General features: G+C 42.8%; 1 long non-coding RNA gene across 4 annotated transcripts in view; it reads left to right on the plus strand.

Annotated features, from left to right (window-relative positions):
- Nucleotides 1-18,161, plus strand: part of LOC149356373 (uncharacterized) — a 35,368-nt gene extending 17,207 nt beyond the window's left edge. For all 4 annotated transcript variants that reach the window (XR_016291637.1, XR_016291636.1, XR_016291635.1 and 1 more), the window contains 2 exons: nucleotides 1,271-1,391; nucleotides 17,783-18,161. This is a non-coding gene — a long non-coding RNA (uncharacterized LOC149356373). The remainder of the gene's footprint in view (nucleotides 1-1,270; nucleotides 1,392-17,782) is intronic.
- The last annotated feature ends 2,074 nt before the right edge of the window (nucleotides 18,162-20,235 follow it).

Below are 20,235 nucleotides of genomic sequence, written 5' to 3' on the forward strand. Positions count from 1 at the left end.
TATGTTCGGCAAGCAGAACCAACTCGTCCAGCTTTCCATTATCCTTCAATGCACAACCACTCTTCTCTGAGGTGAAGTGAAGTAAGTAGAATGGGCCTTCTTTGCCAAAAATAAGCAGGCTGTCTGTATGTACTCTCATGCTTTCAGGAGCTTATTTTATCAGCACAGATTCATATCACGCTGGTTGTCCTCGCAGCCGTCGAGGCTGACGACCACAGCGGTGACAATCTGCTGCCAGTCTTTTTTCCATGGTCACAGCAGCCTGGTTACGTTTGACAGAGACTGAACAGTTTATGAGCACTGGCCAAATTAAGGTAGATTTTACAGAAAGTTCTAATCTAGTGGACATTCTTTGTTTTTAATGTTTGCCAACCTAAGCAATGCTTCGTATGTAGCTTTATACTAGTTATTAAAGACAAAATGTGCGGTACAATGCTAACTTGACCTTGGAAGTTTTGAATTAAGGCAAGTTGCGCAAAAGGAAATGAGTGTAGCAATACCTTTTGGGAACTTCGGTAACAATTCTTTGCTGGCCACAATTGGCTCGTCCCTTTCACATGCAGCAACACTATTTTGATAGGGGTGGGAGGCACTTCGAAAACTGGAAGGCAGTAAGGCGGCTGCTGTTCAGATACAGCAGTAGTTAAGCAGTGCTCACATCACATGCCAACCAGTCAGCCTTTGCAAAGCTGTCATATGCAGAAACTTGAGAAGCACATGCCACGCACAAGTACACCGTTATTCTTGTTCATTTCCAAACGATGAGGCCATTTACAGAAAAGGCAGTGAGGCAGGTTGCAGTCATTACTGAAATGATTACGTGCTGGCTTCGTTGTTCGTCGGGAATGAAGCCACTGATGGTGAAATGTCAGCTGTAGATTTGTTGTGTCAAGTGCTGTGGTGTACTTGCTTCTGCTGAGCAAAAGCATGGAGAGATGAACATAGTTGGCACCAGAATATTTTACCCTTACCCGCAACAACCAGCAGCATGAAGGAGTCATGATGTCTGTGCAACTGTGGATTTATTTTTGAGGAGCCTCAGCTGTGCTCCGCACTGAATGTGGCTCCTGGAGCCATGAAAAATTCCCGTTGGCGGTTTCCTCTCAGGTGCTTGTTTGGAACTCGAAAATGCCTGTGTAGTATTGATATTGTAGTCTGTAGTCACTGTCAGCAGTAAAGTTGCTTCAAGAGCCAGAAAATGATGGCTGTTGCAAACAAGTGCGTTATCTAATGCCATCAGCTCCTACATGTGCTCGTGTTTGTGATGCAGTATGGCTACACCCCCAAGGGCTCGTCGATGGTCATGTACCGGATCCGCAAGCACCACCACTATTAGTTCTCGGTGGCCACTGACTGGCCGGGCAGTGTCTGTGCCACACCAACCATGTCTGGTAAGTGTAGCTTCATTTATTGTGAAAGGATGAGAAGGAGATGCCACAATTAGGCAAGCTTTAATTGAATTTGAATTGATTTTTATTTCTGAACTTTTATACAGAGGATGTTTGAAACAACATCTGGATCTCTGGCTAAATGCTAGTTAGGATCCATGCAAATCATATGAAAACCAAACTGCACAGAAAGTACTCTCATCACTGATTTACAGTGGCCGAACGATCTTTCAGAAGCCAATAATTTGGACTTGCATGATATTTCGGATCTCGCAGAGGAACCTTCCCGCACCTCCTAAGAATGTGTACACTTTCAGGACCGATATTGAAGACTTTGTGGAGTCTAAAGGTTCGAATTTTCAGACTAAAATAGCCGCCAACAATATTGTGGAGATTGTTTTTCAACTGAAAGTTTGTTATTTCGGCCTCATATAGATGCGAGCGGGCATCACTGTCGCAACAAACCGTTCCCCACCACCGTGAAAGGCACCATCTTGGACTTTAACGGAACTGGCGGCACAATCCATCTGGCTTGGATAGGCTTGGCTAATTGTTCTTCATCGTTGCCACAAAGATGGCCTACAAAGAGCGCGCGATCGCATCGAAAACTGCACAGTAGGGCAGCTGCAGCATCCGCCGTAGCTTGGGCGACGTCCCCCGTGGTGTGGGGAAGCAAACGCGTTATTGGCGGGAAAGGGGGACTACATTTGGAGGCGCTCACTTCTGCTCGCGTCTTCCTGTGGGTTGCCCATGGGTTGCCTCTCGGTCTTCGTGAGCGTCGTGAGCCCTTTGTCTTCGTGAGCGAGTGCATTCATTTGCGGCATGACTGCAGCTGTGTCACAATATCTGGTATCTTGATGTGATAGGGTGCGGACATGACGAAAGCATGGCTGTGACTCAGATAGAGGCTAATATTTATTATCACTTGTAGGCGGAACATGAGGAGTGGAAAATTTTCACGATTTTGAAAGTGGTCTTTTGCAGAAAAGTTATTTTCTTTTAAGTTCACAGATTTTTTGGACCGTTTTTCAGGTCCCAACAATTCCGAGAAATCGGTCAGCATCTGTATAACTTCATACTTAACAGGACTCGGAAATTACTGCTTTGCTTCATGTCATCTGTATGGGCATCCCACAGCCTTGTCCACACTTGAGCTATGGCCCTTTCTCCGTAGACATTTTTCTTCGGAAGAAGGAAATTTCCATGTGTAGCATTGCGAGTGCAGTGGGATGGGAGAGTTAAAATGGATGAGTGTAATGGGTAATTGTTCACAATACGTGCATGTACCATCAGTAGAGTCCTGCATTCAGTAAGTGATTTTAGTGGTAGAATATTCATGTGTTTAAAAAGAGGAGCAGTGTGCTTGTTGTAGTTTGACTGTGTCATGAACTGAATTGCCCTTTTTTTACAAAACCCTTAGTGGCTCCAAACAAGACTGGTAGGTTTCGCCCTGGGATTCAATGCAATATGATTATTGGCTTTGGAAAATGGTGAAATAAATAATTCTAAGTGTGTCTTTCTCAAAGTACTGACGGCATTTATACAGTGCAAAGCATGCAGCACCCAACTTTTTAGAAAGTGCCTGAATGTGATCCTTCGATTGCAAGTTCTCGTCCAGTATTACTCTGAGATATATGTCCTTATTGACAGGTTCAATGGGATTACCCACCAATTGCACTGCAGGCCAGTTTTCCGAAATTTTTTTTCTTGGACTATTAAGTATAATGTATTTTGTTTTATTAATATTTACAACGACTGCGTTGAAGGTAAACCAATTACGAGTTTCTAAATCCCTGTTAGCCGTACTAATTAGTTCACTTGCAGACTCATGTACACGTAAAAGAGCTCTGCCATCGGCATAGGTGAAAATGGAAAACTGTTTGGTGAAGTGTAGTACGTCATTGATGTACAGTGAGAAAAAAAATGAGACCAAGGCCCGAACTCTGAAGCACGCCCACAGTAATTGCTTTAAAATTAGACCGTGTACCACCCAGTTGGATCATTCGGCGCCTGTTATTGAGGTAGCTTCTAAAGAATTATATGCTAATCCCTCTAAATCCATAATGCATTTGCTTCCTGAGTAAAATTTCATAATTGACAGTGTCAAATGCTTTTTTGACATCCAAAAAATTCCTAGGACTACTTTATTGCCATTTAGAACAGTTGATAGTTTTTGATAGTGGTATCACTGCTATTTTCTGGTAGATCTTTTAGGTCTAAATCTGTGTTAATGAGGACACAGTGGGGTTTCTTTCTCGAGAAAAGCCATAACTCTGTTAGCAATGAGTTTTTCAAACAGTGTGTTGATAATGCGTCATATAGAGATGGGGCAATAATTCTCAATACAATTTCGGTCTCCATTCGTGTATGTCGGCACTATTCCAGCAAAATTAAGCAAGTTCGAATAGGAAGCGAAATAGAAGGCGAGGCTGCAGATTTTTCTCGACTGGAACACGTAAGATATTATGTATGCATCGCTTTAGCACAAAGGAGGCGATTTCATCACATCCCACTGATAATTTCGGCGGAAAATTATAAATTGTGGAGGCTATCTCATCCACTGTAATACTGTGATAGGCAAAGGTAGCTAAAACTCCTTGAGGAGGTAATTAAGCAATTTAAAGGTAATTAAGGTAATTAACCCTTGTTTGCTTAATTGCTTAGCGAGGGCCTCAGTTCTGGCAGCCTTGACGCCATAGGAAGCATAAGAGGGTTCTCATGCAGCTTCCACCCTCTTCGTTCGATGACGTTCTATGTCACACCTACGGTAACTCAGGACATTCCACGTCCGCCGCTTATGAACGTGGGTGGCGCTGATGAACACTCCCAAGGTTAGGTTACTTGTAAACATAAATACCCCCGAAAGCAGAAGATTTGACAGCCGTCGCCGTAGCTCAGAGGTAGAGCATCGGACACGTAATTCGGAGGTCGTGGGTTCAGATCCCACCGGCGGCATGTGGTTGTTTTTTCTTCTGCTTTTCTAATCAGTTAGCATTAAGCGATGACATATTCAGTAATATTCAAAATTGATCAACACCACAAATTAAATAAATAAATAAAAAAATCCCCTGTTCCCCTTGGTTTCTGTGGCTGTTGGCTTCTGTCATCCTTGAGGAGGTGCGAGATATTCTATGGAAGAACAGTTTTTTCCTGTTTTTGCACCAACAGTGCAGAAAAACACATTAAATGTTCAAACCAGACTTTTACTATATATCTCCAAGACTGATGTCAGGCATAATAAAATGGTTGGCTGCTGGTTTGAAAACTGAGTTGATGATTTTCCACGTAACTCTCATATCATGGGCATATTTCAGTAGCAATAGTAAATTGTACTCCTTTTTGCACTATCTTATTGCAGATGTAACTGCATTTCTAGCTCTGCGGTATTTTTCGAAGTATAATATGAATTGTGAATTGCCTCGATTTAGTTCATATTTGGTATGCCATTGGTCTTTTTCCTTTACAAGCTTAAAAATTGCCTTTGTCATCCACGGACAAATAGGCATATTATAGTAATATTTGCTTCGTTCTTTAGAAGGTTGCACAATCGTCCTGATCAGTCAATCATTAAGTGATGATAATGGTCATTAACACCAAGTAAGCTGCTCAAATTAAAATTTGTCTATTGTAGAGATTGTTTCAACTCATTGACATCAATGTTGCTTTGGATATCAGATGTTTTGTTTGTGGGATCTCGTTACAGAGGGAATAAAATCACTACTGAATAATGATCAGTGATGGCTGTTTTATATACTGTGCAGTCTGCAGAAATTGGGTTCCCGCAATACGTAACTCAAACTGCATGATGGGTAAAAATTGCAGTGTGTATGATCCAGTAGTGCTGATGAAAAAGCAGTCACTCGTGTAGGGCCGCTAGTCACGTTGCGAAAACCATATAATTCTAACAGATTAGAATATATCGCACTATTTTTATTTATAGAGCTAATAATAAAGTTGCTACAGATTAATACCTTCTTATTTAGGGTAGACAAGTTCATAAGTAACGATTCAAAGTGGTTCAGAAAGGACATCATTGTACTGTTTGGTGCCTGATATACAACAGCAATTGTAGCGTTCAGACACTGAGCAGCCAAGAAATCAAAATCAGCACAAAATGATTTGCCAACTTGGTAATCAAAGAGCATGACAATGAAGATTTTACACATAAGCCAACTCCTCCACCTCTTGTAGCAGTTTTTCTACTACAGGAAAAAAATTTGTAGCCTTGAATGTTGTGAAATTCACCTTGTTACAGCCAAGTTTCTGAAACTGCTGTATAATCAAAAGTATATGAATATTCGGCTATTAGACAGCAGACATTGTCAGTGTTCTTATTCAGGTTGCAAACATTGCAGTGAAGTAGAGATGCACACGCATTTTCCTTTGCGAATTGATTTGCTAACTGTACACTGTTCATGGCATGTTTCCAGATTAGACTTAACAAATGAGAGTTAGGCCAGTGTGGAGGGTCAGTGTGAATGGGCTTTTGGTTCTAAGTTGTGTCTTGGACTAGTGTGTTACGTCCAGTAGTTGACCTGACTTGCTTGTCATCAGGTGGCAATCTGTGGAAGCAGCACAATATTGGGGATCAGTTACTTGGGGATATGACTCGATAGTAGGCTATAAAAGTATATAAAAACTTGGTGCACTGTTTGCATTAACACATCAAGCAGTTCAGAGGTAAGGCAAAGGTGATACTGTCAGGTGATTTGGTCGTACAGCATAGATGGCTTTCAGGCAAGGGTGCAAGCAGATGCACTGAAAAACAACCAGTTTACCTTGTCAGATTGGTGCCCTTAAGAAACTGGGCTTGGCAGCAGCACTAGCAAGATCCACACTTGGTGGCCTTCGGCTCAAGAATGGCCAAGCCTGTTTGCCGTGACGTGTTCAATGTGACTCGGAACATTCTCCGTAACTCAGTGATGACGTCATAAAGATTAAGGGAAAATCTTGCGCGAACATTGAATGGCTTAACTAGCTTGTACAAGTAATGACCCACTTATGAATTGTCTTGAGTGACCCAAAGCAAGCCTTACAATTCTTTTTTTTTTTTTTTCACATAATGCAGAGAGGGTGTGTCATGGAGTAGGTGATGTTTGTGGTGTTGCAAATTCAGCGTTGTCCATGGAAATCTCCTAGACCAAGATTACTGCAGGGGAACTTCAAATTCATATGTGCAGAAACATATCATCACACCGGCTGCCACTGTGGCTCAGTGGTTATGGTGTATGGCTGCTGACCATAAAAACATGGGTTCGATCTTGGCCACGGTGGTCGAATTTCGATGGAGGAGAAATTCTAGAGGCCCTTGTACTGTGTGTGTTGTCAATGCACGTTGAAGAACCCCACGTGGTCAAAATTTCTGGAGCCCTCCACTACGGTGTCTCTCATAGCCTTAGTCGCTTTGGGATGTTAAACCCCATAAAACTGTTCATCGCACCACTGCATAATTCACTGCACCACACCACTGCACTGCAGTGCACACCACTGCACTGCATCACACCACTGCATCACACCACTGCATCACACCACTGCATCACACCACTGCAAGCAGGCTAGGCACTGCATCATGTCAGCAGCATGTCTCAACATGTCAGTGTGGTGTACCCATTAAGATCACTCATGAACTTTCCTTGCCAATTTGCTTAAAGTGAATGCACCTTCGTGAGGTTTTACTGTAGTTGCTCCAAGTTATTTTTGATTGAGTGCATTGCTGACCGAGGTCCAATTCTTCTTGAGTCAATGGATGTCTTCAGTGGGGGGTATTTGAAGTGCCGCATCCGTTGTGAACAATTGAAAATGCTGGCCTAAAATAAGGGAGGCTGCATTGTGAAAATCTGGACAGCCATTGAGCAGCCAGCTCATCGGTGACGGGACTCTGCTCGGGCTAGGCCACTGCAGGGCCTCATCTTAATGCATACAACAGTAGTGGTGCTGCTAGTGCACTGACTGTCAAGTAGCATTCTCGGGTTGGAATGTATTTTGTACCCTTGGAGAAGTATGGTGCTCAGGGCTGGCTTTCTTAACGATGAGGTGTCTCATCAAAGGCTTCGAGTTACAGCACTTCAGCTACTCTGTGACATTTGTCACCTGTTCACCGCAGCCATCCTCGAAGTAAAGCTCTGTGAGAAGCTCTTGCTACTCATGATGAAGCCACTCTTTGGCAGAAATTCATTTGTGGGTGGCACCAAGTTTGGATTCTTGAACATGAATACTGTACGGACGTTTTTGCTTGGAAACAGTGTTTTAAGTGCTGAAGTGTGGGTTGGTTGTGGGCTGAGCTCTTTATGCATGCATCGGTGCTTGGCTGTGCTGGTGGCTGTGCTTGTGGTGGTCGTGGCATTCAGACGGTTGCTTTGCAAGCTTGCTGGGGCCAGTTGAGAAACAGCTGTGACAATGAAAATTCGCCACATGATGGGTTCTCCTTGATTCCAAAATCGAAGCTTGGAAGCACCATCAGTAGTGGGAATCGAATTCCACACGTGGGGTCAAGACATCTTACAGAGCAGGTGTTAATAAGATATCTGCACAGTACACTGTAGTTTCCATCACTGTTACCTGTAGTGCTGAGTGAGCAGTCACCTCCTCATAAGCACTGGGAGCAATTGGGAGGCTTCTGGGCTTTTAAGGCGAAAGCCTTTAATGTCTCATCGTTTTAAGCAGCAGTTGTCGACAGAAATGTCACGCTTTTCAATTGGTCGAAACGGCCCTGACGTCACACTGCACGAATTTCAAACGGGGCCAATTGTACTTTGGCTAGTAACCATGCAACCAATTGAAGGGATCGTATAGTGATGCTCCAAGTAAGTGATACTGAGCTTAGTTAATTGCTTAATTGCCTAATTAGCCTAATTAACATTGCTAGTCAGGCCATATAAATAAATAAAACCGAGTAGGAAATTGGTCGAGCTGGGGAATCGAACCCCGGTCTTCGGCGTGCGAGACGAGCATGCTATCCACTCCGCCATGCCAGCTCGATGGTTTGGAATGAACAAAGGCGCGTCTAGTGAATACGGTGGCTTCGCTCACTCCCATCTTCCTCCCTTCCCTTCCGGCGAGGTTTAGGCGTCCACCGAGGTAGGAGAGACAGATACATTTCCTTTCCTCAAAAACCAATTTACCGACGAGCGAGGCGTAGAACTGAATGGGCAATGGCGTTCTATGGACTCCCTGGCAGCGTTGCAAGATGCTGTAGCGTTCCACTCTTAGAGGCGAAGCTTAACATCTTAACCACACATCAGTGACCACACTTTAGGTCAAAAAAGTGCCCCCCCCCCCCCTGAATTTTGACGGGTGTTCACCGAGATATGTGAGACAGTTACTGTGTAATTTCCTTTCCTCAAATACAATTTTCATTTTCTGCATTACGGGCCCTCTTTGTCTTCTTTCACTCCCACTTCCTCCCTTCCTCTACGGTGCCGTTCAGGTGTCCACCGAGATGACAGAGAATTACTGCGTCATTTCCTTTCCTCAAAAAGCATTGCGTTCAAACGGCAAGGCATCGCGCCGAACGGGTGGTGGCGTTACTTGGACTCTGTGGCAGCGCTACAGCACGCTGTCGCGTTCCACTCCTAAAGGCGAAGCTTAAGCGTCATTAATTAGCAGTTAATTAGTATTCCGGCATTAATCAGTAATTAACCATTAATTAGGAATTTGTCACCACTTAGTAATTAGTACTCAATTATATGTGACGTCACCAGTGCCACAGAGGCAGTCAAAGTGGTGCGGAAAACGCTTTCGCCTCTACGCACTTTAGACAGTCAAAGTGCCCCCTGAATTTTTAAGCATAGTCTCTGCAAGGGAGACATCAGCAGCACTGATGTTGCAACAGAGTAAGGTTGGCAGCAGGCTGTGAGTAGATTTGTAACATGTATTTCTGGTCCTAAAGGCTTGCTTCTGCGTTACCTGTTTACCATTTCAGGTGTCAATTATCATTTTGAATTAAAATAAATATTTTTTTGCTTAAGTAGTACATCTCGAGTTCAGGAAAGATTTATTTTTTCAACAGTACACATCAGTGGTTAATTTTTTACCCACATGTACTAAATCTTTTTCAAACTCACCGAATAGTTGGAAGTGTAATATTGAAATACCAGGATTTGTGAAAGTAACACTGTAAGGATCATGGATTCATTTTTTGTTTCAAAGATGCACGTGATGCTCGAAATTCAGAAGGGCAAAAATGGCATTAGTATTTCTGGCAAACTCTGTGTGGTCGAAAATGGTGGATGATTCGCTACCGTGCTCACTGTGCTGAGAAATGTTTGCCGCATTCACTAGCTGGCTTGGAAAAGCAACGTATTTTGAAGATGATAGGATGCTAAATTTACTGGGAACGAAAGGAAGATTCAAGGGAGTAAATTCAATAGTCTTCAGCTATCTTCTCTGTGTATCTTTTGCTTATGAAAGGATGCATATATGTTGACGGTACTGTCTTATGAGCAGCCTGCAATAACATCCTGCTCTGTCCCATTTGACCAGAATTAGTCAGCCCTTTATGTCTTGCTATCTGCGCTTGGTCAGGCTGCAAAAGTACATGGCTTTTTCACCCTGTTAGCTGCAGGACGATAGATTCGGCAGCTTTGGCAAGCAGTCTCCTGGAATTACATGCATCCTCTAGACGTTCTGCCCGGTGTACTTTAAAGAGGTTAGTGCCTGATGTGCACAGGCATGACTGCTTACTTCTCCCTGTGTGTGATGCGTGAGGTGACCAATGGAATCCAACCCTGGCCCGTTATGCTTTGTAGCCTTTACCACCTGCTGTTAGCATACAGTTTGTGTGCAACTCGCATATTTTCCTCGTCTCTACTGCCAGCATTGTCCGAAACCAGCTCAACGGGTGCACATGTCAAGGAAGAAGTTGCTTCTGCATAAAGAGACATGAATAGTGCTAAACTTCGGCCCTTGTAAATAATAGCAAGCTTTTGCTCAGAACTCTCACATGTACCATATAGGGTTATTGCGTAACAGCAAGTAATATTTCTGACACGTTACTCCTGATAGGTCAATTCAAGGGACGTCACTCCGATCCAAGCTTTCAGTTTACTTGTACAGCAGAGCCACATTAGTTCGAACTTTTGGGATAGAAAGTTGGTTTCGTCAAATCAGAGCGTTAAATAAATTACGCCACTTCCATGATGGAGTGGCATTTTGGGCGGATTAGTGTGCAGTGACCGCACTGTGCACGCATGGTCATGAGCTTATGTCTTTGGCGGATGTATTCCACCATGCAAGCTTGAATTATATTGCAGTGAGAGGAAATCAGAACTCAGTCCCTTCATGGGACTGTGTTCTGATTTCTGCATGGAAATGTCTGGACCATGAACGGAGGAAAATGGCAGTGCTCTTTGAGGCAAGGACAGCACACGTGTGGCAGAATGCTTCATTGCGTGAAGCTTGGCTGTGCTGGACTGCAAAAAATTATCTCTGCTGTATCGCGAAATGCTGACAGCATGGTTGCACTCCTGCAGCAGCAGCGTAATTGGGATAAGCAAAGTTCCCGCACTCTTCCCGGAACAGCGGCTGTATCGGAGGCCAGTGCTGACCTTTTTCTTTTTTTTCCCCCTGTGACCGAGTTCATCCAGTGACAGCATGTTTGGAGGTGTTAACATCGCAACATGGAAGTATGTAGTCACATAAAGATTTCTCACTCTCATGGGCTTCAGTTGTAGCGCAAGGAAAGGAGCAACTCTGAGTTAAAAAAATAAAACCAAAATGAGCGTTTTTAAACATGCTGTACGTTCGAATGGGAACTTTTGCTCTAAAGTTCAGGTTATGAAAATTAGGTAATTTATTTTTTTAAACAAGTACCAAATTAAGTGCATTTCAAAAATGTGATCTGCTCAAGACAGCTTCTTAAAATGCTGCAATGTTCAAGTCTTTGTGCAGCCAGTAGTTTTTAAACCTTGGCTCAGTTAGCTTAACACACTGCACACTCATATTTTTATACCTTATCTCACTATTGGTCACCTGCTACAAAACTGGAAAACCGCTCCTTATGTAATTTAGGCTTGCTACAAAGACTGCTCCAAAAATGCTCTTGGCCATTCCCTCCACTGCACATGCTGTGTGCTGTATAGTGTTCCTTTTTCTCAGGGGCATTGTCACATGTGGCAAACTTGGTGGTGTATCATCATTCGCGTATGAAGTTAAGGACACTGAGGAGTTCCCTAGGCAACCGCCTGGCCACCCACTGATTTCAAGGCGATTGCTTTTCAGTGAATGCAAAATCCTGACACGATGGTGTCTGCAAATGGTACAAGACAAGGCCTTTTGCATTTTTAAGGCGAGGTTTTGTGCCACCTTCCTTTCTCTCCCTTTTTTATTTTTTTTTCTTTGATGTTGTGAGTGCAGTGTTTTATGCAAGAAGCTGGAATCAGGAGCTTCGAAAAATTCTATTGGTGATCTACACGCGATTGTCTCCACGTCCATGTTTTGCGGCATTTCCTAGTCATTGGCATTTATTGGCACTTTCACTTCATTAAAACTTTTGTGTGTGTGCTGGCACAAATTTGGGAAGTTTCTTTTTTAACGCTTGCAAGTTCTTTCCATATTTTCATTTTCCATGGGGCTGGAGCTTCATGACACATCCAGTCCATCAACTATTCCTTGGCATTTTCAGATACTTTGTCCCGTTGCACTTTTTAAGATGCTTTGTCTCCTTGTTTTTGTGCAGAACAGCTGTGGGGTCTTCTCCGCAGTGATCAGGTGCATTTGGGCAAAGCATCGAAAAGTGATGACTAGCTCAGCTAGCATTTCCTCTTGGTCTCTGAATGCATCATACCGTCAGAATTTGGTGAAATTATGGACGTGTACACCAGGGAACTGTTTCAAAAGTTATCCAGAATTTGTATTGTGAAGAAAAATAGCGTAACACGCATAATTTTTGGGTTTGTTAAACTGCAGATTGCACAAACTAAGAACAGAACAGCAATGCTCTCCTGCATTTCTCTGAAGGGCTGTGATGGTTTTGCAGGGTGTCTAGAAATGTGGAATTGTCAGGAGAATTTTCTTTACCTGAAAAAAATCAGGCAGTTGTGAGGGATACCACCAAGAAAGTGGCCAAGTTGGGGAAAAGGACTGACTGAAATTAACGTAGTGGTCTACTGCAAGTTTCAACGGTACTGTAAGGGCCCAACACATGTTCTATTCACATTGCCGTGGCATATTTTTGTTACTAACGTGTATAAGGCGTGGGAGCCTGCTGTCTGTTTTAGCTGTCTTTTTCTTGTTGTCCATGATGTGCGCATTGCATATACTGGTTCGTTCTGTACAGGCTGCCACGCTCCTCAGTAAATTTGGGCTGGTGCATTTTAATAGACGTAGCTGCGTTCAAAAACATTTTCTGTGGAATAAGCCGTACTCATAGTAGTGTGCAGAATTCATGCACTTTAAGTGTACTCATGCGAGGCGCCACGCCACCCTAGCGTGGCATCAAAATCAATCTGGAAATCTTGCTCTCGGGGCTCATCAATCTTGTAGGCCATTGCGGAAAGAAACAGAGGCTAGTTTCTCTGCAATTGGAGCTGTGATGACGATGTCATAACAAGCTGTTACTTTCTGTGGGGAAATCGCTTGGCGCTTGTCCCATGGCATTGCTGCTGTCGAAAGGAATGCCAGAGTGAGGAAATGGTGCCTTCATTGGAAATGCAGGAAAAGGCAGTGCTTTTCAGTGATGAACGAGCAAACCTTTCAAAGCCTGAAATAATCTCTGGCAGTAAAATGAGCTGTTTATGAATCCCTAGAAAGCATGCCGAGTGTGTCATTTAGGTAATTTTTCAGTATTTTCTTAAGGTGGAGCTCTTTGTTTCTTCTGTGAACGCGCATTTAATCTCAGCACCTATGGCCACCACTCTTATGAACCATTAAAAGAGAGCAAAAACTTGTGAGCATAATTTTAACAAACTTCCAACTTTTTGCGCTGTAATAGCCATTTGCGGTGTAATAGAATTTTGCGGTGTAATAGCCAATCACCGTGGTTTAATAACGTTTTAAAAAGGCTATCCAATAAGAAAAAGCGTTTTTTTCGCTCGGCAAAATCGTCGAATTCACAACAACGATGGGACGGTTACCTTTCTGCAGCCGCTGAGTACAAATTAGCTCTGAAAAATGCTAAGGACTCCTTCTTTAACAGTACTTTGTCTTCTTTGCTGATTAATAACCCTAGACAGTTTTGGAACACTGTGAACAAGAAAGATAGTTCGTCAGTACTACTTACATCTTCTGACGGCGTTGCATTTTCACCTAATGAATGCGCTAGTGTTCTTAAGTGTTTTTGTTGCTGCTTTTTCTGGGAATGTTTCCCTTACCAATCAGGAGTGTCCGGTCTTGGATGCTTTTCCCATGGATCCAATTCTTTTTGACACAACTGGCATCCTGAGAATAATTGAAAACCTTAAGATTTCTTCCTCCTGTGGCGTTGATAACATTAATTCGAAATTTCTGGTTAACACAAAGATGTACAGTTCAATTATCCTCACCCAACTGTTTGACCAGTCTCTGGAAACAGGCTGTATTCCCAATGACTGGAAGGTTGGGAGGGTGATTCCGCTGCATAAGTCTGGCGATAAACATTGCCCTGATAACTTTCGCCCTGTGTCGCTCACCAGCATTCCATGTAAAATCATGGAACATGTCGTCTACTCTCATCTTGCTAACTTTTTAGAATCCAATTGCTTTTTCACTAATGCCCAACACGGCTTCCGTAAATCGTTTTCATGCGAAACGCAACTCATATGTTTCACAAGTGACTTGCATTGCATTCTAGATCGCGGGTCCCATGCTGATTCTATATTTATGGATTTTTCTAAAGCATTTGACAAGGTTTCACATGAGCTTCTTTTTCTTAAACTAAACAGCCTTAACATTGATTCCACAGTGCTTGCATGGTTGCACTGTTTTCTTTCAAACCGAAGTCAGTTCGTAACAACAAATAACGTCAATTCAGATTCCTCTCCTGTTTGCTCTGGCGTGCCTCAGGGGTTCGTTCTTGGGCCCCTCCTCTTTCTCACTATATAAACGACTTACCAACTAATATATAGTCATCCATTTGTCTTTCTGCCGATGACTGTGTTATTTACCGCGAAATTAATGATGATAATGATGTATGTGTTCTTCAGTCAGATATTAACAAGGTACTGGATTGGTGTAACCTGTGGAATATGAAGCTAAACATTACTTAATGCAAGCATTTGCCCATTTCTCGTCTATCTAATACACCCTCTACCTACTGCATTAATGGCATCACTCTTGAAACTGTGTCGTCTCATAAATATCTGGGTGTTCACGTCTCTTCTAACCTGTCTTGGAAAACTCATGTTGAGTACATTACAAATAACGCCAACCGCATGCTTGGATACCTTCGCAGAAATTTTTCATGCGCACCGAGTTCATTAAAACTATTACTTTACAAAACATTGGTCCGCTCTAAATTGGAATATGCTTCATCGGTATGGAACCCTGGGGTCGAATCTCTCATTTCTGACTTAGAATCAATTCAAAACCGCGGTTGTCACTTCATTCTTTCCAACTATCATCGTACTAGTAGTGTAACTGCCATGAAAGCTCACCTTTCCCTACAGCTTCTTTCCCATCGCAGGTCAATAGCTTCATTAGGTACTTGTCACAAAATTTATCATAATCCTCATCTTACAGAGAAGTTATTAAAAAGACCACCCTATATTTCAGCACGCATTGATCACCGCCACAAAGTTTGGATCCCTCCGTGTCGCACAAGATGTTTTCATGATTCATTCATACCCAGAACTTGTGTCAGCTGCAATCACCTTCCCCACAATATTGCTGTAATTACTGATACTGCTGCATTTCGTAACACTGTTATTAATTTTATATAAGTATGTCTCCATAACTTTGTTAATTTATTAGCTGCTGTTTTCATTTCTGTTTTGTTTTGTGAAATGCTGCCTTTTGTTAATTCTGTTATTGATTTTATACCAGTGTTTGCTGTAACTATATTCAATTTTTCTAGCTGCTGCTCTGTTTTTGGTACTTGCATGTATTCCCACTCCCCTCTGTAACGCCTAACAGCCCTGAGGGTAAATAAATAAATATATAAATAAGAGCCCAGGTCACTGAGGCACTTTCTGTCCGATGAGAAGGAAAACAGCTGCCGAATTGCTGCACAGATTCCTGATAGAATTGTGCCAGCATCTGTGGGCCCGTTATGGCCAGGGATTCCAGTGTGATTAAACCCTTACACAAGAGTTAAGCGGGCCATGTCCCATTAGGAATGCTGCATCTGGGACAACATTCCATGGTTGGAGCTGTCTCTAGGTGTCACAAGTGGTACTGGTATTGGTAAAGCTCTCATTCGCGTTTTAGATTAGGCTGCTGTTCGTTGATTTTTTGTGTCGTCTTTTGTTTCTCAGCAATGTGCCACATCATGTCGTATGCCTTTGACAAGAAGAGCATCTCCACTTACCGTAATTGTTCGGCTGCTTACAAATTCAAGCTGTCACATTTTTCACTGAACACAGTTATGCTTCAAACAGATTGTACCATTCTACATGAATTCCCCTCATTTATTGAGATGCTCGATAGCCATTAGCATGTGATAAATTATGAGGAGTAAAATATTTGTATGGAATATTTCTTTTCATTGCTGCATTTTGTGGAAACATGTTTGTATTGTAATTTTAAATATCTGTTTTAATATTTGAACTAGAGAATATTCAGTTGTATTTGTTACGAATGGTTATTGCTGTTATCTGCTTCAAAGTGAAAAATTTGTTGTTGACACGCACCAAGCAGAGAACATCAAGTGCTTGGAAGACTAAAGAAAAGGGTAGCCACCTATCATAAAGAGCTGGACTTCGTGAAAGCAGCTTCTCGAACAGGGAAAGCAAACCTGTTTTCAGTGCAGCTTTTGCAGCTGCATTAATTTTTTTTCTGTGAATAGACCATGTATACTGCCCATTACTATCGCCACTATGTTTCTCACTTTGGCCATCGGGAATTTGAAATGGGTAGTTTGCAGGACAGCCTGTTTTAATTTTCTTTGTTGAATGCTTCAGCTCTCCTAGATAGCAATATTTATCACAGGATTGCATTTAACGACTACAATTTTGGCTCTTTTTTGTCCGCAGATTTTTGTTGTTATTCCGTCCACACCGCAAGAACACTCGACTCTGTAAAGCACGAGGAAATGTTATTGCTTTGAGTGGGATTGTATTCCCATTTTATGTGCAATACGGGTAGCTGCAATGCACTGCACTGGAAGCATTCCATCTAATGCATGTAGATGCTGCTCCTTTGAGTTGGCATCCAGATCGCAAGGCACTATGCAGAGTGCAACGTAAACAACAGCATCGCTAAGAACTAGCTCTAATTTTGTCCACAGCAAAGCACAAGGAAAGCAAAGATTTATTTTAGAATTGCATTGTACAAAAGAAACTATCTGCTTATGAATGCACAGTATACTCGCGAGATCACCAAAAAGAGACTCCTGGAAAATGTTGCACCTTTTTGTCATTTTGGATTGGGGCAGAGTGTTCCAAACCTGAAAATAAAAGCTAAGTACAATGCAGAAATCGTGTATTGCGACTGAGAACGTCGCGAGTTAGCTGCTTGGTTTCAGAACTTGTTGTTGCCCCTTGCCCGCTTGGCTTTGCTGAGCGTATTGCAGTACCGGCCAGCATTTTTTTTTACTACTTTTGGAGCACACGTGACCAGAGTTGCTGCTCTTTCTTGGCAGTGACATCATAACACCCCTGTGCTCAGGAACCAAAACCGAAATTGTTCACTATAAATAACGCGGTAATAAATTATTTATTGCACTTATATAAATCGCACAGCTTGTATCACGTGCCCTGTGGCAATACGCAATGTTTGAAACAGACGCCAACCAAACCTTGGTGTCTCCCCCCCTGTAAGGTTTTGGGTTTAGCATACAGAGCTTGTGGCCTCCGGTGTGCCAGCGTCAGAAGCCGCAAAAGGAAATGCGGCAGTGTTGTGGGTTGGCCAGGCTTAACTGCCAAGACTTTAAACCTGGTAATTTGTTTCTCCTAATTAGTACTGGTCTGACCCAGTGAAACCCTGTCATTGTTTGTCTTTACTATTTTCATTCATTCTTGAGCTCTGCCTTGTGCACACTTGTTTTTGTGTGTGGTTTTTCTGGCACATCTTGTACAATGTTCCTTTATCCTTTTTTTGGGATCTTTCTAATGTCCATGCGCAAGGCCACTACAGGAGTGCATAGGCTGCTGTGATAGTCTGTTGAAAGATGTCTTTTTTTTTTCTCTCTTGCATGAATTCCATTTTTTTGTGCATTTGTTTGTGGGTTTCTCTTAGTGGTTTATTAGTTGCATTTTACTTTTCTGAGCTTGCACATTTTTTTTTCTCATTTCATGGCATCCAACCCTGCATATGACTGACAGTAGTGGAGGGACTGCAGCAAATGACCTTGCATGGCACAGCATTCTCTGGTCCAAGGCACCTATTCATCGTTCCAGGCTACTGGCTCAAGATTGTGTCACAAGTCTCCACCTTGTCCTGCAAGCAGAGTGACGATCGACCCATGTCGGCCAGAACTTCTGTGCCAAATAAAGTATTCCTACCGACATATCTTGGCAGTAATTAATGAAGCATATGAATAGGTTATTAACAACTTCTTTGGCCCTGTAGAAAAACCAAGTCACAAAACATTGGGTTTTTTTTGAAACCATACCCAGCCACCACATTGTTTCCTGTGCAGAGCCTCATTTTAACTTCTTGTTTATGCCCTTGCAGCAGAAAATTCCGCACAAAATTAATGAGGAAAAGAAATTTCACCAACAAGCTGCTCTGAGACTGCTGCTAAAAGGGTACTGAAGCCCAATGAAGATGTAAATCGGGTAATGAACAGGATGTTTGTCGGCACTGCACGTGTCTGCATTTAATGCATGGGAGGGGCAATTTCCACTTTTTTACAGGTAGGTAGCGCTTTTTCGAATTGCACCCTCCCTTGGTAAGCGAATGCTTCAACCTATAGCCCCACCTCATTCAGCACTTGAGCACTGACAGTGCTTGGGAAGCTCTTGCTGAATATTGTAATCTGAGCGCTTTGAATTGAATGGTCTTTGTAAGTATTTCAAAAAGGCAAGGCATCTCCTAGCACTACTGGGATTCCAACCCACTTCAAACGAGGTGGATTGTGTAGTACTTGACTTGCAGGGAGTTTGTGAAATTGGCATCACCCTGAACTGCACTCTAAAAGATGCTATGCATTATGACATGGAAATTATCATGTGGCTAGTTTATCCATTGACTTCAGGTTGAAGACATCTGCCAATTTCTATATGGTAACTTCAGCCTGTTGCGCTGGCAAACTGCATTTCTCCTGAAAGCACTTTTGAGCGAAAACTTCACTACGGGACCTCGCGCTTTCTTCGCAGTGCCTGCAGTTTTCACCTCCAAGCAATTCAGAGGACAAACCACCGTAGAGCCATGGTGTTTTGCTCAAGGTGTCGAGCCGGAACCAAACCGCAAAGAGGAACTGAACCCGAATTTTTGCCCGGAACCTAAACCAAACTGAACCCCAATTTTTTCCACCATCTTGGAACAGGACCTGAACCGGAGCGAATGGGAAGGAACCGTTCCTAACCGGTTCGAGGCACGGTTCCCACCCACTTTTGCTGCTGACTTCATTTTTTTTGTTTTTACCAGTGCGTGTAACGCCCTCTTCTTGCTTATTTCAAAAGCGGAACTGCACACCGCAAACATCATAACCATTTTGCAAAATTGTCGCTTGCAAAAAGAGGAAAACAACAAGGTAAAATATATTGCCACATTCATCGCACTAATCTTCGTTGCAGAGCTATCGTTTTACCCCGCACACGGGTGGCTGCTGCACTGCACAAAGGTGCCGCCCAAGGAGAAAGTTCCACCGTTCGAGAGCTCTCGCAGGTACTGAAATAATTATATCTAATTTGGAAGTTGAATAATTAAGTAAATAAACATTATATTCATGTACAACTAAAAATCGAATTATAAATGTGCTCCTAAAAACGCGACGCAAATTTAATTCCTACTGTTCGATGACATTGGAGTGAGTCGCATAGCACTTGCATGGCAGCCGTATTGGGATGTGACGCCAGCAGGTTCAATTTAGTCGACCAAGACATCAGAATGATCAGTCGATGCTGATGGTGGGAAGGCTACCTTGGGAAGAAATTGGCTTGTCCATTCATGAGTTGTATCTGAACCTAGCGCGAAGATAATGCCTTTAGTTAATTTTATCCTTCGTCTTCTGTTTCGATGTGTGCTTCTTTTATTTTCCTTGACAAGTCGTGCCAGCAGATAAGCTCCGATGTTGAAGTGTGAAGGAAGAGGTGAAGCAAGGAACTAAGTGGAATTGCTGATGGAAGTATTAAAAAACAAACTCAATTTGGCGATCAATCGTGGGTACTTATTACTGCACTGTCGAAAAAAAGAAAGATTGATAGGCGTTCCCATCAGTGATGGTGGGTAAACCAAAGACCGCCTACAAAGGTCGCACTGAAAGCTAGAAGTGCCGTATTGAGGAAAAACCGAACTAAAGAGTAGCATGCTCTGCGGGTTGCGCAGTGACGACGAAGGACGGGACAAAAACCTTGAGAAGCAGAAAGAGGGACGGGGTCAAGAGGACCGAACGAATAAGCGGCTGGGCCCTAAGAGAGAAAGAGGGAATGGCAGTAATAGTGGAATCAGAGAACTGCAGCGTGAGAAAATGAAAGAAAAGCCGGCGAGGTGGAGGGAAGAGGCTAGCTTGGACTTGGAGGAGTAACAGAGAAACTAAAAAAGAAGCAGAAAAAAGTTAAATGAAATGATCATTTCAATGCCACTCGTGCGGAGGGTACCACTAATGAAACAG

This window comes from Amblyomma mixtum, chromosome 3 (genome assembly GCF_055824585.1).
Source record: "Amblyomma mixtum isolate Tamu chromosome 3, ASM5582458v1, whole genome shotgun sequence".
NCBI lineage: Eukaryota > Metazoa > Arthropoda > Arachnida > Ixodida > Ixodidae > Amblyomma > Amblyomma mixtum.